General features: G+C 41.9%; 1 protein-coding gene across 1 annotated transcript in view; it reads left to right on the top strand.

The window, feature by feature from the left end:
• LOC117943400 (plexin-A1-like) overlaps positions 1–27,723 on the top strand; it is a 191,797-nt gene that overhangs the window by 59,836 nt on the left and 104,238 nt on the right. The window lies entirely within an intron of this gene.

The raw sequence follows: 27,723 nt of genomic DNA, 5'->3' as shown, positions 1-27,723 counted from the left end.
CAAAAAGGAACAAATCAACACACTGTGGAAACACCAATAATATTTGACCGGGTGGGGTGAAGGAAAAACAAATTCTGTGTTAACTCTTTCTATCACTCTCAGTATGTGTGTTATTGTTCTGCTCAATATGATTTTGAACTGAAAGTCCTAGTCAGTGAATATGCTATAGTGACTTTGTTCTTGTGTGTGTGTGTGTATGTAGTCTGTGTCATCATTTGGCTCAGCCAGCCGTGCTATGAGTTGTGTGGCCCGGGCAGCAGCACAGAGGCTGGCTTTGTGCAGGCGTTGGGAAGCCCTCGGTCATTAGTTCACACACACACACACACACACACACACACACACACACACACACACACACACACACACACACACACACACACACACACACACACACACACACACACACACACACACACACACACACAAATGCAGAACGGATGAGAAAGAGACTGGGGAAATGGAGATGTAGAGAATGATCAAAGGGATTAGATACGTTCAAGTGAATAGAAGTCAAGACCAGGCGCACAAGACAAAACAGATAATTTACACTTTGCATTTTACTTGCAAAGAGTTTTTCCTCTTAATTTAGCTCTTTCCCAGAGCACCATCAGTCATCCAATCTTATCAGGATGTTACCAAATTAACAGCAAAATGTGTCATTTGACACATCTGACAGCACAGCTTTTAAATTACGTTTTCAGATTACATATAGCCCTATTAAGCCATAATGTGAGTGGGAAAAGCCAAGCATACAGAGTATATCTTTTCTTATTTCAACACAAGATCCCTTTCTTAGCATTCAACCTAGCATGAAATCAACTTAATCAATGCTAGCTTCCCGTACAGAGGATGATGTATGGTTTCTGCATGTGCTATCTTACCCAGGGCTACTACGACGCACATGACTACCACAGGTGGGATCTGGGTCAGTCCATATGTCTAGATCTGTGCAAGGTTTTGAGAATTAAGTGGGTCTTTGTATGTTTGCGTCCTGCTGAAGAATGTGCATATCAATTATCTCTCGTTATTGCCCGTTTGAGTCTTTTCCCCATCTGCTGGCTGGTCCACTTGTGTGGCTAACTGAACCGAACAAAGCCCACAACATTTCCCTGTGGACGCTCACAAACATGCACATTTAGACAGAAAATATAAAAATACAGGTGCGACTTCAGGCCTCAGGTGCAACCACCTCTGCTCTGAAATCAGTTTAGGAGTAGCAGCCAAATAGATGGTTGGATAATATGCGTTTAAAAAAAGTCTAAAAGGCACCCATAACTCTCATTCTAACTCAAATAGCCACTGTAAGACTACAGTTATGAATAATAAAAAGGAATCATCCATTGCTTTTTCACATTGCCTCTCTGCTTCTGCTCTCTCAATTTTTTTGGTTTTATCTGCTCCTTACATATTCTCTTTAGGCTCTCTCTGTCTATCTCTTTCTGTGATCAAATATTCCTCTCCCTGATAATAGTTGAGCGTTGTGTTCGTTGAGAGGAGATGTAGTGAGCTCTATTTTTTTCTAATCATTTTCTCTCATTAAAGAGCAGGGCAGAGCGGACACACATACACACAATACATAACAGTACGTACATGTATGATTTTTTTTAAAATGTAAAAGTAGGTGCACAACCTTTTATCCATTTACTTTCACATCTTACACACACACACACACACACACACACACACACACACACACACACACACACACACACACACACACACACAAATCCACCCACTCAGTCTCATTAAACCAGTGTCTCTAACTGCACACTTTTATCCCACCAGAGCCTCATTTGCAATAACGATCCATATTTCCTACCAGACTACAAGCACTGGTGACATTAAGGGACAGTATGAGTTACTGCAAGTTGATTGTACTCAAATGCAAATCTTAACGAATGTCTCTTAAACTCAGCGCCAACTATTACTCAGTAATTTCACCAATGCGGTGTAAAATGTTCAAAGCTAATCACTTTTAAAGCGGATGATAAGTTACAGTTGGCTCCTTTGTTAGCTAATGCCATTGATAAAAACAGTTCAGCCCTTGATAGTCTCAGTGCACTAAATGCACTTTAGCCCGTCCAACAGCGTGTGACTGCACTGCATGTTACTCATTCACTACCTTGGCGTTCCTATCCTAAATCACCACTACCAGGGGTTAATGAGGCAAAGTAAAGAATACAGGAGAGAGGTAAAGAAAGCAGTGAGAAAATGAGACTAAACGAAAAGAGAGACATGGGGGAAGATGAATTATGAATGTACCATGTTAGAATCCATTTTTAAGGGAAGATTAGCAGAGTCTGGATGCAAGCTGGGATGCTCACATGATCCAAGTGAGGACAAGGGCAGCCTGTTTCTAGGTCATCTCCATTAGACATCTTGGGATAGAACATCAAAGAATCCCTGCTTTTCTTGCAGTGTTACATTTGTTTAACTTTTTTCAGTGTATCTGCACATTATACTCTCATATGTTATAAGTGTTATGATTCCATATTGAGAAATATAAGGGAAGCTTTATGCATTAGGCCAAAGATCACAATTTTTTTACCACATTATTATATTGGGCCTCAAAATAATGTTTGGTCAGATTTGCAGCAAATTGTCATTGGTGCTGACATGGGTCATGATTTGTGCTCGTAGAGAGGGAAGTTGTGGGTAGAGGATTTAGTGTCCTGGCATATCTCTTACCATGCCAACATATTCAGCCAACAGCACACCTGGTGGATGGCGTAGTGCCAAGGCTCCATGGGCACACTCATTTCTGGCAATAAACACACACACACACACACACACACACACACACACACACACACACACACACACACACACACACACACTGACACACACACTGACACCAGAAGGGATGTTGTATCTCAAGCTAACAAGCCAAAATAAGCACACTCATGCAGGTCTATACAAACCTGGACACACACTGGGGCCTGTTGGAGTGGTGGCACTGTGTCCAGAGGGTTAGGCATGACTGGCACAGCGGGCATAGATTACCTTTGGCACACAGTGGCTGTATCTACATACAGGCACACACACTCTCACACAACATCTTGCATGCTCATTTCCTTGCAATTATGCCCAGCAGCTCACATTACATGCCTTGGCTTAGAAAGAACTGTCTTTAAATGACTTTACAGCTCTCCACAAGCCCTTAACAACAGCATGTGTAAGCTACATAACCCCAGCCATTAAGTGGCAGGAATGATCATCTGTTTATAGAGAGATACACTTGCATGGAAGTAAGACATGTAATGGAACAAGACACAGCACTTTAATGTTTCCCTTAAATTTCTGTTAATAACAAGATGTGGGAAGCTTCTTCATCTTCATTATACCAAATGAGTGTAAATGAGTGTAAATATGTGAGTTACTATCAAATTAGCTAATATACTGTGAAGAATGCAGACAGCACTAGACACACATGCACACTCTCCTATGGGAAGCGACTGTAGCAGGCTTATCAGATTACCCATTGCCAAGCTAATAGATTCTTAATAGATTGTTTTTGATTAGTTCCTCTGGTTTAGTGGTGTTAAGATGATTAACGATTGTGCGTATAGAAACAAATACATGTTCACCTGCATACATTTGCATATAGGGTTTTATTATTAGTTAACAAATGCGATTACTGGACAAAAAATTAGTTTGTTGTTACCAAAGTGTCATCACACCATATTATATACTTTAGAAGCATTTCAGGGCCACAATGTTCCAGCTGGGCATAGAGTTCGCTCTCTCTCTTCCTCATACAAACACCCTTGAGGCACACACACACACACACACACACACACACACACACACACACACACACACACACACACACACACACACACACACACACACACACACACACACACACTACACACACACTACACAAACAACTCCAAATGCAACAGCTCCCTGTGTTCATCCTTCTCACACAGCATGATGGCGTCTCCCGCCGTCTTAACTAATTACCCCCCTGCCCTGTGTCCCCCAGAGGGAAAAGCCTCAGCCTGGAACCTTTTCACAATGTTAGCTGGCTCGCTAACTTGTCCTCAGCCTGCCTGTCTTTAGCCTGCTCACCTTCTGACCACTGCTAGCCATATTGCACTGCCCCCATGGCTAATCCTGTTAGCATACTAGCTGGTGATAGCCAAGCGGAAAGCCAATCCCCCATGCTGGTCTAATAACCTCTGGCTAATCTTTAGCGTAACAGTTGGATAAAAGGAAGCAACTTCAGTTTCTGTGGCTCATTTGTTATTAGTTCATTGTGTGCAGAGCAGCAAGTCCACTCTAATTATTCAATTGAGATTTCATTTGGTGCTAATTAGAGGAGCAACTTGTTCCAGCACTGGCTTAGGTTCTTGTTTTTAGCGTTAGTGTAGCTAGCATAGAAACAGCTAATGGCTCGATTATTGGTGCAGCTGACCTTGTGGCGTTACCATTTCCATCTGTTAAGCCCTTAAAAATTAAGAATTAGACATTTAGGAGGAGGCCCACTGGGCACAGAGTGTTGTTCACGTTCTCTCTGAGGGTTATGTCTTTTTCAGCGCCCCTCTCTTTTCTATTTCCCTGCATTCCTCCTTCTCTCCCCATCCGCAGTGTCTGAGAGAAAGAAAGAGCTCATCGTCTCTTCTTCATGGTAAAATATTTATCCATCCTTTCCTTTGGCTCAAATGTTTCATACTGATGGAGTCTTTAATTAGTCATGTATGCATCTATCTCTCTTCTCACTGTCGGTCTCTTGTCCCCCCCCTTTCAGTTTTTGTCTCTTTTACCCAGCCCCTCTGTTTTTCTCTCTCTTTGATTAACTCAAACCATTGCTATTCTCTTTCTACTCCTCTCTTTTCTCCATGGAATTAGTCATTAGCTGACTGACGGAGCTGATTGCATCTATTCCCAAGGCTAGCATTTGTTTGTGCGTCTTCTTTCTTTCCCTCCCTCTTCCAGTCCTCTCTTTTACTCCCTCACTCCCCAACCACTCTCTCTCAACTCAGCCTTTCTCTTACTCCTCCCTTCATATTCTCACTTCACCTAGCTACTTTTCCTTTCTTCACACCATCTCTACCATAAAATGGACCTGGCCACAAATACTGGTTTGCATTGCTAAGTTAGCAAACCAAGGTACACTCTCCAGAGTCTTTGACATACTTTCTATATAACCTTAATTGCACAGTGACATTCTAAATTGGCTGCAGCCAATTAAGCCCTCACTATTATATTGAATTGGTCATTTAGCTTGGCTACTGTTTGAATGAAGCATCTCCCTGGACATGGTTCAGTTGGCCTCTGACAGCCCATGTGGCCATTTCAGCGATAGGTTCCTCCTCCCTGTGGGTTTTACAATGTTCTGGCCAGCTACTGACACTGCCAAGATGGAGGTGTCTCTGTCTCTGTGTGTGGGTGTGTGTGCGTACATGTGTGTGTGTGCGTGGGAGGAGGAGATATTCTCCTCTGTCTCCCTTCCCCTATCTGTCACCTCTCCCTCCAACCATCCTCATACCCCTCTCCTTCTCCGCTCCTCCGTCCATGTGTTGCTGGTGGATTAGGTTAATTGAAGCACTGCAAACAGGGTCCCCAGAGAGAAGCTGCAGACACGCACACATTTACACTCCTCATTAACAGATGGAAGTACACAAGTGCACACCATAGGAAAAATGGGCAGGGAACACGAGAACTCTGCATGAAGTGCAGCAGTTTTTGCATGTGCAGTAACTAAGGACAATATACAGTATATTACAGTGATGGTCATTATATGGTCTTGTTAAAGCATCATGGAAATACTTTATGAACTGCTTTCTTGCATTGTACACCAACTAAAATCCTCTTTGGTGGATTTCAATGGATATTTTTAGAGAGTGAATTATTTGTCATTAGTAAAGTAAAATCCATGTAGCTTAAGTCCATGTAACCCCACCCCACTGTTGGATGCTAGCCCTGCATCTTCAGCCTGTGTTTGCTCCAAGCTTCAGCCTTAGGACTCCCAGCTGTGTCATCATCCATAAGAGCCTTGTGCCGTCTATTCATGGGTCACTGGCAGGGAACTAGTGGCCCAGAAACAACACAAGACCGTCTTACTTTTGTGTGTTTATGAGTGTGTGTGTGCATGATCTGAGAGAATACAGTTGATAAGGTTTCTTACTGTAGTGTAGCAGTTAGGGTGTTTTAAAGACATGATTGGCAGAAAGTGTTGGGCTCATCGTGCCTTTTTGCAAATGCACCATTATTCATTTGGAAGAAGTCCGCTCATATACCGTGTGTGACTATGCACTGAAGCTTGAATGTGAGACTCATAAATGTCCCAGACACAAAAATGAAATGGGCAGAACAGATGAAAGGGATAGCAGAGGATGGACGGAACCCCTTCATCCTGTCATAGAGAAAGACAGGAAGAGAGGGAACGCTGTGTCAATTGGTAGGAATTCCTTCCGGATGTTTCTGCTTTCAGGATATTGGATGTGTCTCTGGAAAACTGCCTGGTTCCAGGGAAACCTATTGGATTACTGATAACCTTGGAATGGATAGGGCCAGCACAGAGGGTGTGTATAAGAGAGAGAGGGGGAGAATGCGATGAGTGCATGGGCTTCTTCTCTCTTCTTTTTCTTTTTGAATTCTGTTCTTTCTCTCACTCAGTTGTCCCTCTATTGTATTTCCTTGTAGTTAAATCAATGACGGATCTGACGTTACATAAGAGTGTACCTTTGGCTTTTATTGTTGCCTCTAAATTGTATTTGTCCTCCTGTGCCATTGTGGGGGTATGGCTTTCGACTGCACCGATGCCCCCGTGAGAGACCTGTTTTATTACTCTTCAGAAGATATCAGAGGGTTTTGAGCACACAACAATAAACACAGTCACACCCGAGCACACACAAGCACACACCCAATAATAAGGCTCCAATAACATAGTGGTTTTTACTCCAAGTTGTCTCCAAATCCCCCAGTGGTGGGCTTGCTCCTCGGTTGCCATGGCAACAGTAGTCAGGGCAGCCACGTCTGGTGATAGTGAGGAAGAGGAAGGAAGAGAGAGTCACAGGGAGCATTGATGTTTGTGGTGCAGGCAGGGGATTGGAACACAGTCACAACATTGAAACTGGGTTGCTGCAACGTTGCAGTTTGAACTGGGATTGGAAATAAGTGGGATTGTAGGTCGTGTGTGTGTGTGTGTGTGTGTGTGTGTGTGTGTGTGTGTGTGTGTGTGTGTGTGTGTGTGTGTGTGTGTGTGTGTGTGTGTGTGTGTGTGTGTGTGTGTGTGTGTGTGTGTGTGTGTGTGTGTGTGTGTGTGTGTGGAGCGTAAGAGCAGGAAACAGAAATGTGAGGAAGAGAGAGATTTAAACTGCAGAGACAGCACACTCGCTCATTAACTCCCTTGACATGTTCATTCTGTCTTCAAGTTTGTGCGCTCAGATGAGCTCTGTGTTTGTGAGGACATGCTCAACCATGCACAACACAGTGGCTGCAAACAGGATTCAATCTACACTCTCTATTGCTTTGATATAACATCTGATTACAACTGTGCCATGTATTCTGGCTCTAATACCTAAATGTTCCTAATTTTGTTGTAAAACCTTGTAAAAAAGGGAATTATGTAATATTTGACAATATAAGAATAGTGATAAGTATGTTTTCCCCCCTTCCTTTACTATCATTCAAAAGCTGTCTTTACATTTCTTGACTCTAAGGCCTGTAATGCCAGTGGGTTAATGATACTCAGCTGACAGACCATTACCATCGCTAGCAAAATGTGAAAAGAATTCCAGTAATGGTGTTTCAGGGGGAATCTTTTCTCTCCTCTCCATATATATACAGTACAGAATAGCGCCGCAGACACCCGATGCACGACAAACAGGCAGTTAGTGTCAGGACTTGGATGGAAAATCCATAGTTTCATTACGGGCCCAGTGGTATGAATGTGACCGGGAGGCGACCAAAGCTCTATCATGGGCCCTACAGGAGCCAAAATGGCTGCATTTAGTGATGCGGTGGAGTGAAGAGGAGGCAAGAGGGTCAAGGCTGCCGCTGGGAAGGAAGTGTGTTAGAGAGATGGAGAGAAGCAGCCAGATAAAGTTCATGTGCAGTAACTGGCACAGCTGCAATTGTACCCTACTCGCCTTCTTTCTGAGACTTTTGCCACGGCGTCTGTGTCAGTGTGTCACAGACCTCACAATGGGATTTGACATAAGTGCTGTGGGTCACATCATAATGACATTTATTACACATATCCTTGACAGAATTTCCTAGTGAGGTTATTTAACCCACACAGTGCTTCCTATACCAGAGAATTTTGAATGCAGCAGTGCCGATTGCTCTTAACTGTAGTCCTTTTAAATACCCTGTAATATACTGAACATTCACCGAACTGTAGCCAGTCACACTATTAATGTCATGCTACTGCAGTGATTTGTCTTGAATGTAATACTGACTATGTACTCTTGCATACAATGTTAACCTAAATCAGTTCTACACTCACCGGTACACTTTACATTTTACTTGGTGTGACTACAAACATGACATTACATGACACTACTGGAACAACATCTAAACAATAAACCCCCCGTTATGCCTAAACCTAAACTTATCATGCAGAGATTCCTTTCACTTTTCAATCACTAAACATTAAGGAGCACATTTAGGAGCACATTTAGGAGCACATTAAAGGCACAAATCCTCTTGAAATTATTGGAAAGAGCCTGGGGAGAGTATATTCGGAAGAAGGTAGCTCTCAGGAGCTCTTGGCTATTGTCTGTCCCTCTAGTTGAGTTAAGAGGCAGGCTTTAAGGGAAATTAGCTTTCGATTGCTCCTTCTGATAAAGTGGTAGGGTTATAATTGTTAGTGACCTCCAGGACCAGAAAGTAAAGATCAGGTGAGACATATTGTTCGCAGTAATGTGGATTGATTTGAAAATGTTGTTTATGTTCTGAAAGTTTTGTGTCCACACAATGCTTACACCGTCAAAACAATCTCTTCTTCCTCATTTAGTGGCATCTCGCAAGCAAGAAAATAATGTATTACAACCGTTATGTAACTGTGTCAACAAATCCAGCTCATACATATACATATCTGTGTGTGTAAACTTTATAGACCATTTTTGCAGATTATATACATAGACCGTTATGAATTTACACTGTATATGTTTTTTCATCATCCAGGGTAATACAGGGTTAATATTGTAGCTCCTTAACCACTTGGGCACTTTCATCATCCATTCCTCCACCCACCTCACCCATCCCCCTCACTGAGTCCCCTGATGAATTGGCTGCTGTATTTTTGTCACACTTGCACTTCTACGTGTACCTAACCAGATGATAGAATGTCAAACCTTGGAAAAACTGCCTGATTCTTCTGAGAGAAAGAGTTGAGTGGGGGATCATATAGGAGAGCTGGAGCAGGAGGGAAGGAGATGAGAGGTGACACACACACACACACACACACACACACACACACACACACACACACGTAATCAGAATGATTGCTAGCGGCTCTGACTCCTCTCATTGCATCATCTCTCTAATGCATTGGTCCTGCATCACACTCTCCCGCTGTTTGAGTGTGTGCCTGTGTGTCAGTTTCCAAATGCAGAGTCCTCAGTAGACTAGTAAAAGCCACAAGGGGCATGTCCTGATGTTATGAAACCTTGGATGTTTACCAAAATGTGTGTTTGCAGGTTTGTTTACGGCCTTCTGATTCGCATTGAGTTAGGTCTGTTAAGTCCACAAGTGCTAATATGTGTTAAACATTTATCATGGAGGGACTCTCTTCCAAACACATTTATATAGAGCCAATTTCATTAACAGTCAAACCTGAATTCAGTGAAACATTTTTGCGATAAATAAATGGAGTAGTGAATGAATGGATGCCTGGGTAGATGGATGTAGTAGCTGAACAAGTGGGTATGCAGCTTTTAAAATGCACCAGCAAGCATTTTTGTTCCCAATCATAAACATATGCATATTTTTGAGTGCTGACTTAACTGACGTGCAAGTTTTCTCCAACTCCCTAGTTATGACTCTCTTTGGAGACACATACATTGACTCACACGGATACACACACCCTGTGACTTGTTCTTCATTCCCATATCCTCTCTTCAGAGAGAGCGATGGAGCCAGGAGCAATGCAAATTGAGTAAAATGTTCCGGAAAGTGGCTTTTCCCACTGGGACTTCTTAGCTACATCTCTGAGTTAGCACTCTCTCTCGCTCTCTCTCTCTCTTTCCGTGTTTATGTTTATGTGTGTGTGTGCGTGCGTGCATGCATGCATGTGCGCAGCCACAGTTCTTGCTCTTTTATTTGTGGGTGTGTGAACGGCAATTGTTCCGCATGTACGTGCATGAAAGTGTGTGCACTGAATGTGTGTGTTCATCCCCATTTTTCCAAGGCTGGTTTGTAACCCACAGCAGATTTTAGGGTAGAGAGAGAGAGAGAGAGAGAGAGAGAATGTAGCAAGGTAATGATGGATATTGAGGGGCACATTTCTGTAAGAAATCAGTAATCAGCTGCAAAAAAAAAAGCCTGCCTAGTGGTCAATTGTACCATCGCTATAGACAAAGAGAAAAATACAGCTTAAAGAGACTGATAGAAATAAGGAGAAAAAGAGAGGAAGGATGAGAGAGAAGAGAGAAGACGAGTTTTCGCTGGAGGGAGACATTAGTGGGCTTATCGTCTGATATTTTCTCAGTGATAGTTCACAGATCTTCAGAGACCCACCAACTCATCCTTATAAATAAGGCCTACAGTCTTTACTCTACAACCATAATCCACAAAGTGGACAATGACAAGAATAGATCTCAGATTATTTTTTAGGTACTGCTGGCAACTCACAGGAACCTCTGATTTCACATCTTATTGTTTTCTTTGTCTTTGTGATTGAAAGCTTACATTATCTTTCATAAGCTGCTAAACTTAAATGACTTTGAGAATATTCCACAGTGTTGACATGACATTTAACTACCAAACAATGGATAACAAAAGTGAAAAAAAATCTAAATCCTGCTCCTTTTATAATCAGGTTTATCAGCTTGTAGCAGTTAAAGTCGAAGAACATGACAGTTTGAATGGCAGAAAAAAAGTCTTTCATGGAAGCACTGCATCACATGCCCTCCTGTGGGAGGGAATCAAGTTTACCTCTAGATGAACTTGTGAAGTTGGTATGTTTTTCTGGCATTAGCTGTGGCTCCCACTATGTCCGTTGCGGGGGTTGTATTGTGCTCGTTTGAATTTATTGCCGTGTGTGTGTGCGTGCGCGCCCAGCCCAGTTAGGGCGGACATTGAAGCATTGCCCTTCCGCAAATGGGCTGTGGAAAACCTACAGGTTGGACCATCTGCCTCTTGCATGTGTGGGTTTGTGTGTGAGCGTGTGTGTCTTATGACTTTTTTCTGAATAGAAAGGTATTGTCTATTCAAAGTTTGTGACCTGGCCAAGAGCAATTTTCCCAAGTACACGCACACAAATTGTGGATTTATGCAGCGGCTGGACACTCGGCATCGGAAAAAACTCGGAGGATGCAGGAGAGGAAAACAATGGGACTGTGATACTTAGTTTTACTGGAAGTGACGCAAAGGAGGAGGAAGAGGAAGAAAAGAAAGACAAAGAGGCAACCTTGTAAGAAAAGGCCAGAGAATGGGCAGGGTTTGAGAGGCAGAGCTGTAGATAGTTTAAGGCTGGAGGGAGGGAATGAGAGATAGGGAACAAAACAAGGTTGTGAATGTATTTGTGAAACAACACAACTGCTGTCTGTCCTAATCTTCAATCAGTGAGTGTGCAAACATCACCATAAAGCCAAGTGAATTGCCTTTTGAAAAGTGATCTAAAATCCTATTCGTATCAGCAATATTGCATTATAAGGATGTGGGATACATTTTCGTCGGGCACTTATCTCAACAGCCAGGCAAACGCAGCACCATTAGACATATTTACATCAAATCCCTTCCTTCTCTCTACATCTCCCCTGTGTTGTCTCCCAGGAGGAAACCAGCAAAGTGTGTGTTTTTAAACGCAAAAGAGCGAGCCATGCCATCTGTAACACACTTGTTTCTGGAAAGAAGAATATAAGTCTAATTGAGCTTTTTAATTGTCCTCTAAATCCTGCTGAGTACCCATGCTGCTACTTAATTGTGTGTGTGCATGTGTGCTTTGCGTTTGCATGCATGTGTCCGGTCTGTTGGGACGTGAATGGTTCTGTTGGTGAGAGGAGGGAGCGATTGAGCTAGCATGCCGGCTCCTTCTGTGTATAATGAGCAACGTGTGGTTACTCTTTGAGAAATCTATGAGCCTGCATTGTGTGTTTTTAGTTTCTGAAAGTTGGTGTATGGGTGTGTGTACACATGAGTCGGGAAGCAGGAGAACAGGAGTTATAGCCATCCATGTTGGGCTTGGTACATCATCTGGGTTCCTTTTTTGGCCACTTTGAAGCTATACTGGTATTTTGTCCTATAAACTACTAATTATTTTCCTTTTGTCGCAGTTCAATTCACTTTAATATTAAACTGGTATCTAATCACATTAGGCAAGGCAAGGCAAGGCAGCTTTATTTGTATAGCACATTTCAATTACACATTGTATGGAATTTACATACATAGGCTGAGTGACAGAGTGGTTGGTTAATGTCTACATGGCTTCAAGTCAAGTCTGTACAATATATGCATGTGTGTTACTGTTACTGGCCTTATCTCTTTGATTGCTTGTTTGTGTAATTGTCTTTGTGTTTGTGTTTTTGTGGTCGTACACATGTGTGAGAGAAGGTAATCTAGGACGAAGGATTTCCTCCGTTTTCTATATTGACAACTTCCCCTGCTCATACACACTTCCTGTTTCTGTCTGTGGGGCAGTGTGAGGGAGACCAGAGGAAGTGAAAGGGCAAGATAAGGTGTGTGTGCGTGTGTGTGTGTGTCAGAGACACAATGAAGAGCACTTCTATAAAAAGCAATCTTGTGACAGTCCAGTGCGCTCAACTGAAACTTTGCTGTGCTTTCTTCTTCTCTTGCCTGTTTTGGTCCAGGGGAAGTCTTCTCACTAGTTTAGCATTTTCCGTGTCTATGTCAAAGAGTTTTCACAAATTTTCACTTTTTTTTATCTCAATAACAGTGATTTTAACTTTATTTTAAGCACAATGCCCTGCAGAAGGAGCCTGAGCGAGATGGCTAGAAAGCATGCTGACGAGGAAGAGGACGAGATTTAATGCTCAGTGACATGTGTCAGATGCTGCTTTGTCAAGGACACAGGCATAAACACAGATACTAGAGGAATTTCCTCAGATGGTGCTGGTGGAACACATTTTCCTCTGCCATTTCTCATGATGTGATGCTGCTGCATAAAAAAACTATCGGCAAACGCAGCCAATGTTAATACATGTAAAAACGGCGTATCAGCCGGCCGATAAAATTGGTCTATCACTACTGCTGCATTGCCATCACTCTGTATGTTGGTGTGTGTTGGGATTTTTATTATTTTTTTTTATTTTATTTTGTCTTCACTTTAACCAGTTAAGTGACAATTGAGCCTCAGTTTGGATGAAAAGAGCCAGAGGTGGGTGGGTGGGTGTGTGGGTGTGTGGGTGTGTGTGTGTGTGTGTGTGTGTGTGTGTGTGTGTGTGTGTGTGTGTGTGTGTGTGTGTGTGTGTGTGTGTGTGTGTGTGTGTGTGTGTGTGTGTGTGTGTGTGTGTGTGTGTGTGCGCGCTAGTTAGTCATCTTTTCAGATTGTGCAAATGCCCAATGTAGTATCAACTCAACCATGTATGAGTCCACGTCAGTTTTATCAGTATATCAGAGCTTTAAATGATCTGAAATGTCTAGCCAGTACACATCCCATGGCAGAACTAAAAAAAGTCTAAGGTTTGAGAGTATTCAAAAGTAAGTATTTCCTCCCAACGTTTTATTAGTTTTTTTCTTTCTCAGTCCAAGTTGACTATCACCTATGAAGACACTGATGAAACAGACAAACTTGCTGGTTGGGGGGGGGGGAAACCTACTGCGGAGCAAAGATTTATCTTTCATGTCCCTCTCTTTCCTTCCTTTCTGTTCCATGTCCCCACCCTCTTCCTGATAGTATGTGACTAATGGTCACTCTTAATCTCACTTCCTTGTCATCTGTTGTTGATGTCTTTCTATCATTCTTTTCTTCTGTTTTTTCTTGGATTCCCTCCCTCCTTGATCTACTACCCTTTTGTACCCCCTTCTCTCGTTACCTCCGCCATGTCCTTCTTCTCTGACATAGAGGAATGAGAGTAGAGACCCAGCTGGCCACCACTTGTGACAAACTTAGCTTTTTCTCTCTGCGTTTGCCTTTGTCTCTTTCTCACTCAAACAGACAAACCACACACACATATTATCTGTTAGTAATTTGCAGCCTCTGATTTAAAAAGGTCTCACACTCATCACTCAGCTTTTCTTCAAGTTTTCTCCTTTATCATTCCTCCTTTTATCCTTCATTTCTTTCAGTTTTTTGTAATGCTGCCCCTCTCTCTGTTTGTACTTTGAGCTTGTGGGGAATCTCAAAGTTCAGCTCTTTCAACACATTGCATCATAATATTTAAGTTATTAGTACACTGTAAATCATGTAAACACAGTTTCTCCATGTGGGAAACAAACGCTATTTATTACAAAAGACTCACGAAAACGTACACTTGCAAACAACTTGTTCCTGGTTTTCCTGGTAATGTCCATTTGGATGTTGCCAAAATTGCTCTTGCTAATTTTCTCTCTGCTGCTCAGCCCTGGATGAACCCACGGGAACATACAGCCGTCGATTACAGCTTCTAATTGTCATAATTTGGCAGGAAAGTGGTTGAACGTGGGTGGGCTGTATCATCTGGATAGCTTTGGGTGTCAAACTCACCCCCACCGCCTCCCTAGACACCACAGCCGTTGGCCAGGCCCCATTGTGTTACCAGGGCCACACACCAAACCAGAGGTGGGGCATCTGTCCTCCACTTGGTCGCACCAGCTGCTCATGCACTGCTATGGCATGCTGTGTGCGTGTGCACTCAGAGATTTACATGCATATGTGCAGATGAATGTATTCCTGTGTGTTTATGTACCATAGTCGTCCTCTATCTGTGCTCTCTGGGACACTGCAGTTACATAAGGCAGTGTAAAGTGGCCTCTAGAGGTATTAATATGCGTTATTTGAGTGCAGCACGCCAAACTTGCAGCCCACATATAGAAGCATAATATGTGTCTATCCATCTTGGCCCAGAGGCTGGAGAGCTGTACCCACTATCTGGTGCAGTGTACCAATTTTTACTTTTTTATCAACTGAAATGTAGCCGGTGAGTGATCTTTTTTTTTTTTTTTTTTTTTTCTTCTCCGCTCCACACATTGGCAGTGGGACAGCATCCCCTTCCTGGTTTTGTCTATAATTCACTTTTTCTCATTGGCCAAGAGACAAGAAACCATTTTACATTGTTATCGACATCAACCCATCCTCCACACAATGCGGAGGAGGGCCTGGCTAGTCCACAAAGCATTTATTGGCAATTCTTTAAACCAATCACAATCGTCATGGGCGGCATTAAGCTCTGCACAGAACCATTTCAAAAATAGCCTCGGGGAGGAACTTGTGTTGTCGGAACGTGTACATTTAAAAGTTGTTTTAGTTTTTACCATGCAGAGATCTGAGGAGTAGTTAACCATAGTCCTGATAAATTTACCGGAGTTTAAAATTCCAACTCAAGAAAGCGGAAGGTAACGGACATCGGTGTAAAGACATGCATCCAGCGGAATTTCATGCGGCACTGGAGCAATCCTGGAAGTGGAATGTTGAGGTCAGAGGTCAAACAATGGGGTATGTTTTTAACTTTTAAAGATAGAGGAGGCTATGGTTAAATGTTAATGTATCGTTGTCTTTTCCCTTGTATTGGCATCACGTAATAAGTAATATCACAACTTTAAGGGATTAAAAAGCACCTGGGACGAGGTCAGGTCTTGGTGTGAGCGTGCAAAGGGCTTGCACATCTGCTAAATATCACCATGCATGTTCCACAACTGTCCCCTTCCTTTGTGTTCCTCTCTCTCTGTCTCTGTCTTTGTTTAACACTTACACACACACACACACACACACACACACACACACACACACACACACACACACACAATACAGACACACAATAGGGTCCCGTTAAAGCTTTGAATATGTGGTTTCTAAGTGACTGTAGAAGCTCAGTCTCTTTTTCCCCATCCTTCAGTTGTTTATTTATTTAACTTCAGCTTGTCCTGGAGACACGACTGGATACGTTTCTCTCTCTCTCTCTCTCTCTCTCTCTCTCTCTCTCTCTCTCTCTCTGTTTAACACTTTCAAACACACACACACACACACACACACACACACAAACACACACTCTGTCCAGTCTTTTGGCTCTTAAATCAGTCATGCTCATTGTATTTGGTCAGCAGCAGCCAAGACTGTCCCTGTGGACCATTACAGCACACCAGGAGACTGGAATGAGTGGCCACGGATCGAGAGAGGAAGGAAAATGGGAATTGAGCTGAGAGATGGAGTGAGAAATAAAAATGTAAAGAGGAGAAGAATGCTCAATGAACAACACAGGGATGAAGCAATGGAAGAAAAAGCGCTGAGAGTTTCAAGTGCAAAAGAATTTCGGGGAGGCGTGAATGCCACGCTCCTCCAACTCTCATTTGTGTTCCTGTCAGTGGAAGTCTTCCCACTTCTCCTTTTTCTCCCTTGCTCAGTTTCAGAGGTGGATTCCCCGCACCAGGCACAAACCAAAGCCAGGGACTTTCCTCTGGCGCCTCCCCAAAAAAGAGTTAGAAATCTGGGGAAAAAAGAGGGTGGCCTCACCTGGGGATAGAGGGACGAGGAGATAAAAGCTAAGTCAGCAGAGGAAAACCTATCATATTTTGTCTTGCCATACTGCAGGGACAGGCTTTTAGTTTGAGACTGAAACAGAAACTAATGTTGTTTTTGCTTGGGTGGAGAAGAGAACTGGGCGTCTTCCAATATATTTCACAATGTCACACAGTCATGTACCGTAGATACTTTAGCATATACTGTATTTTAGTTTTGAAAAATCTACCCGCCCCCTCTCCCTGTCTAGATTCGGTGCATTATTACTTTAAACCTCATCCATCAGTACATCTGTCTCTTCAACTTTCAGCAGAAGGCATTACATTTAGCTTCATGCCAAGAAAAACAGAGACCTTGCTCCTGGACAAACAGAGTCCAACCGTGTTAAGCTAACAGCTGAAAACCCATCAGACCTATCGATCACATCCTACATCACCATTAAACTCAAATGCATGACATATTTGGGTGTTTTTGATTGAACCCAAAGCTCATTTTTCTTTTTCCTCCTCTTATGTGGAATGTGCAGTGCAGTCTAATGTCCGCTGCGACTGGGCCAGTAGGTCAATAATCAAACTAAAAGATCCCACAACAACATTTTCTGGCTCCGGCTTTTTAAAACAGGACGTTCACTGCGGTTTTGTGGTTGTATGTGATTGTAAATTAAATATATTTGGGTACAAACAGCAGTTTGAGCTCTGGTAAATTGTGATGGGCATTTTACACTATTTCCTGATATTTTATAGACTAAATGAGAAGAAAAGCTAATATGAAGACAAAGAAATAAGGGGTGTGAAAGTGGGTGGAGCAGTGTTCCTTACTGGAACACATTCTGAATTGTGTAGAATGCTAGCACACTGCCACTCACTGATTGAACACACACACACACACACACACACACACACACAAGGTCAACCACTGCTGTAAATCGCTCTAAACCACGCTATAAAAGCTCATTTTAAACACTATCTGCATTCCTCGTTCCTTACAACTGCCAGACATAATTTGTGTGTGTGTTCTGTCATTACTTTTTTTCCCCCTTTCTTTCATTTAAGCCACCAAGCCTCCTATTGTTACCACCAACCTTATTCTTTTCTTAATTTATCTTTAATAAATCTTCTGTGTCATCAATCGACAATGTTGTGGTCTGCTCCTTTCTGTGCTTATCTTAACCTTGTTTACGTCAACTTCTCTCTTTCTGTTCCCTCTCAGTGTTTCTTTTTCTGTCATGGGTGTTTGTGGTGTGTGTAAGAGCTGAGTAAGGTTTTTTTTTTCTTTACTGCTTGTGTTTTGGAACGGCAGGAAGGGGAAGATACTGTTGAGAGAAAGGGTGAGAACTCAAAGAAAAAAAGAGGATAAAGGGGTGAAGGAGAGTTTCCAAACAAAAATAAAGAGGAGTTGAAAGAAGTTGAAAATGAGGAAAAAATACCAAAAAATGTCAGGAGAGGGAAAAATGAAAAGAGGAAAAGATGGAGAAATGAAAGAGGCATAGTGGAGGCAGGCATTTGTGGCCATAAAGGGTTTGGCACACATTACGCTGAGGTGTGGTTTTGGCTTGGCTCCCATTAGCCTCTTGTGTTACATCTATTACAAACATCTGCACACACCCACACACACTGTTACATGACGGCACAGTCAAAACAGACCCATATCTTAACCACCATAGAATTCCTCTGCCATAATACGGCTCTTTCCCAAGAAAGATGGAAATCAGTCATCTCTCCCTCTCTCTTTCCCTAAAAGATGCTATTAGAGGCACCAGTGGCCATGTAATCACTTTGGCTCTCCCACAGGAAGACACACACACACACACACACACACCCACACACACCTTGGTAATTACAGTTGAAGATTAGGTCTTATTCGTTGTGTAATCCTAGCAAAAGGCTGATCTAGTCAGGAAATGGTAGGTCAAGCAATGCTGCAAAGAGTCACATCAAGAGAGTGTGTGTGTGTTTGTTTATTTCGTGAAGCTATTAATTGATGCCTTTTTAATGTGACTGTTCAGATTAACTCCATACTCACGAATGCACACTTGCATGAATTCAGTAAATGCAAACATTCTGCTACACATGCAACTTGATAGACTGTCTCTCACACTTTGTATGCACACACACACTTTCTCTCACACAAAAACATCCTCCCCCTCCCCCACACTCTCACTCAACACAAACACTCTACTCCCAAGCCGATCTCTTCCTGTGTTTGTATGTTCTCCACTTCTCTCTTCAAAGCCACATACACACTCCACAGATGATAGCATCAGTCCCCCCTCGTTGCATTTAGCACTCTTCCCAATCTTTGTTTAGATTCCTACTGTCCTGTGTCTGATAAGGCCAACAGCTTGTAAGCATAGCTCTCAGTCGATGCGTTTACATGCAGTTGAAAAAAAAAAAAGATTATATTTGGGTTAAGCTAATACCCCTATTTGTCAAACACCTTACCCCAGTTGAAGTTCTCATAGCCCGGTTAACAGATGTAGTAACTCCTTCAGTAACCGGTGTATTCCTGCAGGTCTACACCTTAAACGGAGGATGATCGGTTTAAGCATATGCGCATGCTTCAACTGCTCCTCCACACTCCCCTGAAGTGTTTTTTGAACCGGAAATAATCATAATCCGTGAGCACTGAGTTGTAGCTATGATACCATACATCAAAACAGCATAGCCCAAATCAGAGGCGGGCTGTTGGCAGCAAAGAGTCTGCGGTCCGTCTGTTTTACAGCAGCGGAAACCGGGAGATGGCCAAACAGATTCATTTTCGGGGCTGTCAATGCTGTTTAACTAACGTAAATATTGGTTAGCTAACAAAGTTAGCTTGCTAATTCCACCCAACACAATGAGCCAAACAAGTTGTAAGTCATCTGGCATGAACACTGTGCTTTTCTACGCTGTGACAAGAGAATGTAAATGAAACATTATGTTGTTAAATTTGACTAATGTAGTGGTAATCCGGTGTAATTTTTACATAGATTAACCCGAAGAAAAAGCTTACAGTACCGGAGGAAGAGTTATTCCCGTCATTCTTCCCATTCTTCCACGGTCATGTATACGGGGAGAACTGGCATAACCTTATATTCACTAACTGGGGTTACCCGGTTGCCGCTGTGCATGTAAAAGCACCGACTTTGTCTCAGTGTCTTGAAGGGTTAGGAGTGGTGCAAACATGCCATTGTCACTGTGGGAACCGTGTGCCAGGGTGATTGTCTTATGTGCAAGCACCCATAGCCGTGTCAATATTAAATCTAATCTTTAAGTGTATGCATGTTATGTCTTTAACATAAATATCTTCTCAGCAGTCTTTGATGTAAATGTGTAATATTGTCTCGGTTGAAATATCCCATAAGGGATTTGTGTTGCGCCTCGATGTAAGAGGAGGTCTTTTCTCATTTGGATGGTGACACTAAAAAGGCGTTCAATTGGAAAGCTCTATCTTCGAGTCTCATCTTATTGTATATGATAATGTTGTGCTGCAATTTCTTCCCCCGTTTGCAAGACAGCTGATAAAATCAGTCATAGTAAAGCACCTCTTTAGATGCAGTGCTATTCACACTTGCAGCCGTGTGTGTGTGTGTGTGTGTGTGTGTGTGTGTGTGTGTGTGTGTGTGTGTGTGTGTGTGTGTAACTCCATGCAGATGATTGAGTTAGTGTGATTTAGTGTTGGTCGGAAGATGAAATGCTGCCGCCGCGCCGTGTCTAGCGACTCGCTACACACAGTTATCCGAGGACGGTAAGCTAAAGGCATTTAATTTGGAGGGAAGGAGGAGGGAGGAAGGAAAGGTAGAGAGGAGGAAAGGGGGAAATGGTACACGAGCTGAGGAAGGCTGAGGCTGCAAGACATGGGCAGAGATAGAGGGATTGAGCGATGACAAGGTCTTTTAATTTGAGCGAGCATATGATTTAAAAAGGCCTTAACAGTGATGAATAGGTTTAATGTGCTGTTTAAGCAGCTCACTTTCTTTCACTGTGTTTACACTGTATTGTATGCATGCATGTGCGCTTGGAGGATCATACCACATGTGGCTGGTGTCTTTGTTCCTTTTCTTTCCTTCTTTTTTTTTTTTTGCCTCTTCTTCCTCCACAGCCTGTTGTAGCTGTGTGTGTGCATGTGTGTGTGAGTATGTGACCTTTTGTAAGCTCTGCTGGTGAAAGGCCATAAGCTCACACATGAATAACCATGGTGTAGACATGTGGGTGAATACCAAAGCCAGTCAATAAGAGTTGGCAGAGCAAGAAACCTGATATGACAGGTTACACTGGATAACACAGCAACATATTTGAACTCAGTGACGAGAGCTTGATGTAAGATATTTGATTGAACCTGTCAGGTGCAGCTATAAAAAGTGCTTCATTTAAAAGATACTTTTGTCACTTATATTCTAAGATGAATAAAGTACTGATGAAATTACATGTTGACAACCAAATCTCAATTGACCGCACTCTGTAACAGATTTTTTTTTTAAGGAACTATATCCTATGTAGGAACATTAGAAAGACAAAAATAGATTTTTTTTTAATGGAGCAGTGGTAATGATAGACAAGCACTTGAAAACCCATCAACGTGTTTGCATTAGTGTCAGTAATGTGTGGAGGTGTGTGGAAGATGATTTTGTTTTGCCACATACGTTCTTCGTTCCCTCTCTTTCCTATTTCTAGGTTATTTAATCTATCATGCGATAATGTACTGTATGTCTTTCAATGACAATACATTAATAAACATGTAATCTTAAGAAGCTAGGACTTCTCACCATAGCAGGGCTTCCTTTGATGCACATCCTCTCAAAAATACAAATACTGTCAAATTTCACACCAATAAAGCCTGCTTAAACTAAAAGAGAGCCAAATTCATGATGCATCTGCTCTCCTTCCCAGATCTTAAAATAAATCCAGACGACCTATGTGTTATGATAGCAGCCACACTGACATTCCAATGACTTTGTGTGTGTATGTGTGTGTGTGTGTGTGTGTGTGTGTGTGTGTGTGTGTGTGTGTGTGTGTATATGTATGTGTATATATATATATATATATAAATAAATACACACACACATATAGACATTTGTTTGTGTGTGTTTGAGTGCTCTCCTACTCCATCATTGTCACCAGAGCTCTTTGTCTTTCTTGGTGCTGTTGAAGGAAAGGCTGTCTGACCCACATATGGTATAGGTTTACTCTGAGCTCTTCTATGGGTTGGCTGTATATACTGTGTGTGTGTGTGTATGGAATGGTGGGGGATTTTTCCCATAGATATATCGGCGCAATCCCTCACACGTGTGATGCTCCATCTGTTTCTGACTTCTTCACTTCTCACTTATTCTCACACACACAGTCACTGGAGCTATAGGAGAAAATTACTTTTTTGCCAGATAAAACAACTTATGTGATGTTCTTGAATCACTAACAATGCACTGCAGCAGTATGAGAGAACGGATGTAGTACTACCCACTAGTGTGTGTGTGTGTGTGTGTGTGTGTGTGTGTGTGTGTGTGTGTGTGTGTGTGTGTGTGTGTGTGTGTGTGTGTGTGTGTGTGTGTGAGGGTACAAGCCCATGTGATTGTGGCCCTGTCCTCTTCTGTAATTAACTAAATGCCCTGAAATGCCCGCGCACAATTTGGTGAAGTTGTTTTGTATCTTGTTGCGCTCAAGTTCTGCCAAGCTCACCAAGCAAAAGGAAGTTACGTGAGTGATTTTAACCCCTTTATCTGAACCGCCTGCTACAGATAGAAAACATAAATTAAAGAGGGACACAGAGGGTATAGGAGATGTTTACATGGAGCTTTGATTAGGTATTTTCCCCTGAGCCTAATATGATGTGAATGATTATTGTAGGTGTCTATTTGGCTGTGTGAACTTATCCCAGACACCGTGATGTGGTAGTGTGTCTGTAAGGTCAGGGTTAAGATGAAAGTTGGATACATTTGTGTTCGGTATTTCAGCTAAGATGACAATTTCTCTTGAAAAGTAAGAATGATAATACTAGCTTTTGAGCTTTCAATCATATTACACCATATGTATTATCAAATGGATAATGTTTGCCCATTTGTCATGAAATTATAATTGTAAATCTTTTCACTTTTTTTTTTTTTGTTTTTTTTTTTTACTTCAAGAACTTCACATCATTTTACTCTCACCACACTGTCCATTTAGTAGCTGTTCACGAGCTTTCATTCATATCACATAATCTTTAAAAGTAGATAAAATGCCTCCTGGATATAAATAAATCATGTCACTGATATAAATTGAATATTAATAGCATCAACAACAGTAAGGCCCAGCTCAGTGTAGCTGATATATAAGATACATATTACAATAGACAAGATCACCCAGATACTAGAGCCCACTGATAAAAAGTATTGCCATCTATTGTTCACTCCCTCACCCACTCCATCACTCCTTCCCATAGTCCAATGACTGAAGGACCCTGACACTTTTCTATCCGCTGGTCATGTCCCACTTGCAGCTTTTCTTCATTTGCTTTTTTTTTCTCTCCCCCGGACACACACACACACATGGGGGGTTCCCTCCACATCAAAGTCAGGAATGTGGGGCCTGCTACCATTATGCATGGGTAGACCTAGTTATGTCAAGTTCACCCCTCTATAAGGGTGTGTGTGTGTGTGTGTGTGTGTGTGTGTGTGTGTGTGTGTGTGTGTGTGTGTGTGTGTGTGTGTGTGTGTGTGTGTGTGTGTGTGTGTGTGTGTGTGTGTGTGTGTGTGTGTGTTCCTACATGCTACGAGTTAGCCAAGTATGCTTTGTGTTCACACATCTACAAATGTGCTTTGAAATGTCAAAGCCATTACTGGAGCTATATGTTCTTGCTGGTGTGTAATGGCTCTCAGTCAGATCTGGGAACACCTGGACCATTTCATTCCGTTCCGTTCCATGAGCTGCTAATTCATTTTCTTGGAGTCTTTGAAGTCCCTCCTTAACTACTCTTTTCTTGATTTTCACTTCCCTCTACTTATTTAAATTTACTGCATAAAGCAATATTTTAATACAGTATGTTTCTCCTTCTTCTCTTTCACGCTTCTTCACTCCCTCATTTGCTTCACTTGTCCTCCTTCATTCTTTCTTGCCTCTTTTTTTCCCTACTTCTTTTTCTTCCTGTAGTACGTCATATAGCAATAGAGGACACACGATTGACAATCTCTGTCTCTTTCTGCCTCTCAGTCCCTCACTTTCATGTACACATGCTCCATCAGTTGTCTCTTTCGACTATGACAGGCATCATTCTCATTGACGTGCCACTGTCTTATCGCCCAACTCTCTCACCTTCATACCGCCAGCCTCCCTATCAACAGCTAGCTATCCTTTGTGTCTATCAGAGCTAACCAGGCCTGCCTGGCACAGATAAAACCATGCATCAGGGGATTTTGGGTGGATCGTTGGGTTTAGGGAGGTGTTAATGCACAGATTTTATATATTTTTTAAAGGAAGTTGTATGAGAAGAGGGATGGTCGTTTCTGCGTAGGGATTGTGCAGTGATTTTATTTGTCTGCAATCTTTTTTTGTCATACAGGAATTATGCAAGGTTTCTGAATGTCATGAGGCATGTTGCAGACAGGGAATGTGTTAAGGATGGTAATAACATCCCTGGGGATGTTGCGGAATGTTAAAAATGGGCCACTTCATAGGGATGTACTAGAAGTTATTCCGCAACGTGTTTCACTTATTTACCAAATTAGATGTCCCATTCCACGTTTTTCGAGATTGAAGATTCTCTCCAGATTGCACAGTTGTAGTGGAAAACACAAGTTAAGTAATAACTTCTCTTTTTATTTCCACTTTGTTGATCTGAGAAACATTATCAATCCAGGAGGGAATAACAATTGTAGGTCATGGAAGATCTTTGCATAGCAGTTATAAACAGCCAGGTTTGGAGTTTTACATCAGAGCCATTGAAAGACAAAGACTATAGTTTTACCTACCACAGTTATTCATCTGCTATTCTTTGCATGTGGCTTTTGTTCCTCATTTGTCCCCACTCTTCTTTGTTTTCATCCTCTCTATCTTTCTATGCTTTTCTACGTCCTTACTTAAGACATTGCCTCTACTGTGTTTGAAGTCTATTAATGTTACATTATGCATGTTGACAAGAGAAGTAGAGATGGGCTTTTTTTCTGAAAACACAAGCACAGCATCATTCTATGAATACATCCATCAACCACTTAGCGGAAACTTAAGCAATGCAGAGGAGACAGGGAGACAGCAGCAGTAGCGTCTCCAATCATCACTGATTATTGCATTGATTTCTTGACATAGTTAACTTAACACTCATACTCATACACATTCACAGAGCTGTGCATGTATACGCATTGTAAAGATAAACCTGTTAATGTTTAGAGATTTGTGCATCTTAATACGCTACATGTGCTTGTAGATAACTGTGAAAACCTACACACACATACACTGGCATACAAGCTTACATGCACACATCCATGATTGAACACACACATTTGTACGCTTCTAAAAGAATCTCCTAACTCTCCTTAACGTACAGCTCCCTCTCTTAACCTGATTATTAGATGCTAGTGCTTGTATCCCAGGCACAGTAACTCAGTTTGATTCAATTAGATAAATGTTATCCATCCGTCCGTCCGTCCGTCCGTCCGTTTGTTCTATATATCCACAGTCCCTTGTTCTCTCCTTTCTTTCAATATTCTCTGGACAGTCTTGGCTGCAGCATGTGTGGGATAAATTGACGTGATTTATTACCTGTTGTTTTCACACCTCACCCACTATCACTCGCCCACTCTTGTTTTCTCTCTTTCTCACCTTTCTCACTCTCCCCTCACTTTGCTTTAAATGTTAATACTGTAAATGAGCAGCATTCTCAGAGAAAGAGAAATGGAAGGGAGAGAATAAAACGTGATCAAAGACAGGAAGGAAAAACTTAGTAGTAAACGCCGAGTGTTTGAGTCCCTGTTTTTAAAGTGATTCTGGAATAAATTGTATCGTGAAATAGAGTGAGATCCGCTATGAACAGTCGTTTGCACATTTGGGTTTTTGTAGGCTGGAAGATCCACAGAGCTACACACAGATGGACAAAAACAGATGATAGAAAGCCTGACAGAAACACAGACTTTTATTCTCTTGATTGTGGTGTTTGCCAAACCAGTCTAGGTTGACTGGTCATTAACTAGTGAACTGGACTTGTGTGACTGGTACAGAGATCGATGTGTCTGCCAGCTGAAATTGTCCTATTCGTGCATGAGAGAGAGAGAGAGAAAATGATGCCGGAAACCCACAAAATAAAAACTATTCTATCACCTTTGTGTGTGTCAGCATCAATTTTCCTTATTCTGGTTGTCTGTGTTTAAAAACTATGTTGACATGTATGTTGGTATGTGTGTGTGTGTGTGTGCGTGTGTGTTTATGTTTGCTCATTGAGATGTGAGCCATCAGTGAATGAAATGTATCTTTTGTTTACGGGCCCATTATCTAGAAAATAATATCAATATTTCCCCCATCTCCACTTCTTCATCATAGCCTTATGAGCATTTGCTCTCTCTTTCTTAGCCCCTTTCTCTGGCACAAACACACACACACACACACACACACACACACACACACACACACACACACACACACACACACACACACACACACACACACACACACACGGGCAGTGAGAGATAATCGGATTGTTGTCCCTGGTTTCTTTTGTTGAGATTTTAAATACACTATTTCATCGCAAAGTGTGCGCTCAGCGTCCACCCGTGCAAACATGTTTGTGTGTGCATGTACATATCTGTCATAACACATATTATTGTATGCATATCTGCGTGTGTGTGCCTGTCTGTTTTTTTTCTTATCATCTGTGTGTGTGTGTGTGTGTGTGTGTGTATGTGTGTGTGTTCTGTATCATTTTCCAGCTAGTCATTGCCTACTGTCTCTTCCTTGTCACTGTGGGCTGATAGCGGTGCGAGTCAACAAAGCTCAGTAATGGAGAGCTGATACTTGCCCTCCCCCCTGTCACTCTGCACTTTTCATTTGCTGCCGAGATGACTTTGGCTCACAGCCGTCCCCAGCCAGCCAATCTCCTGTCTTGTATCTGCACCATTACTTTCCATATCTGGGCAAATTATTCGCCATAGATCACAAAGAAAATTTGAGCATACGCACATTAGTGTTTGTGTGTGTTTGTACGCTCTTGCTCGCTTGTACTGTTAAATACTTTGTCTACAGGTGTATTGGATGATTATGTTTTCATTGAAATCCAAAGATAATATCTCACTGTAATTATCTCTGGGCTTCATAGAGGACCACAATGTGGTCGCACATGCCTATTTGAGACATTTATTCAGTTTATAAAATGATTTTTATAAGTTCCTACCAGGTCCTGAATAGAGCTGTTATAACACCATCATCCAGTCATTAATGTTCCTTTCCAAGCACATACCCCTGTAATCCTATCTGTGTTAATAATGTCAGTAATGATACTAAAATTCAATATTGCAATTCACACAGCCCTTCAATTGAGCTGTTGGGTCTGTAAAGCAGGCTCTTTCCAAAATGTTGATAATCCCACACTGCCTTCCACTAGAATAATAAGCACCTGTTACTGCTGGAGTAAATGCAGTCCATATTCCCTGCTGAAAAACACCATACACAGAGACTACAGTGTGTGGTTCAACTTTTGATGTGGTAGAAAATGTGCAATGTGAGTTTTTTTTTAGTTTGTTGAATAGCCAACAATATATCCATGATATCCAACAAACTCACTGGCTTTCATCTGTCTCAGCCATGCCCTTCTATGTGCCTTAATTGTAAAAGTTTTCACTGTAAAGCTGCTGGTGATAGGTGCTGTACAATTCATTTTTTACTCAGACTAAACCATTGCCAAATAAATGTTGATCTTATAGATATCAATTATCAAAATAGGAATGCAAATACAATATTGTATATCGCTCTGCTCTACATGATTTTAAATTTAACATGAAC

The sequence above is a fragment of the Etheostoma cragini genome, chromosome 4 (genome assembly GCF_013103735.1).
Source record: "Etheostoma cragini isolate CJK2018 chromosome 4, CSU_Ecrag_1.0, whole genome shotgun sequence".
Taxonomy (NCBI): Eukaryota; Metazoa; Chordata; class Actinopteri; order Perciformes; family Percidae; genus Etheostoma; species Etheostoma cragini.
Note: the sequence above shows the minus strand (reverse complement) of the source record. Positions and strands in the feature narration are given on the sequence as shown.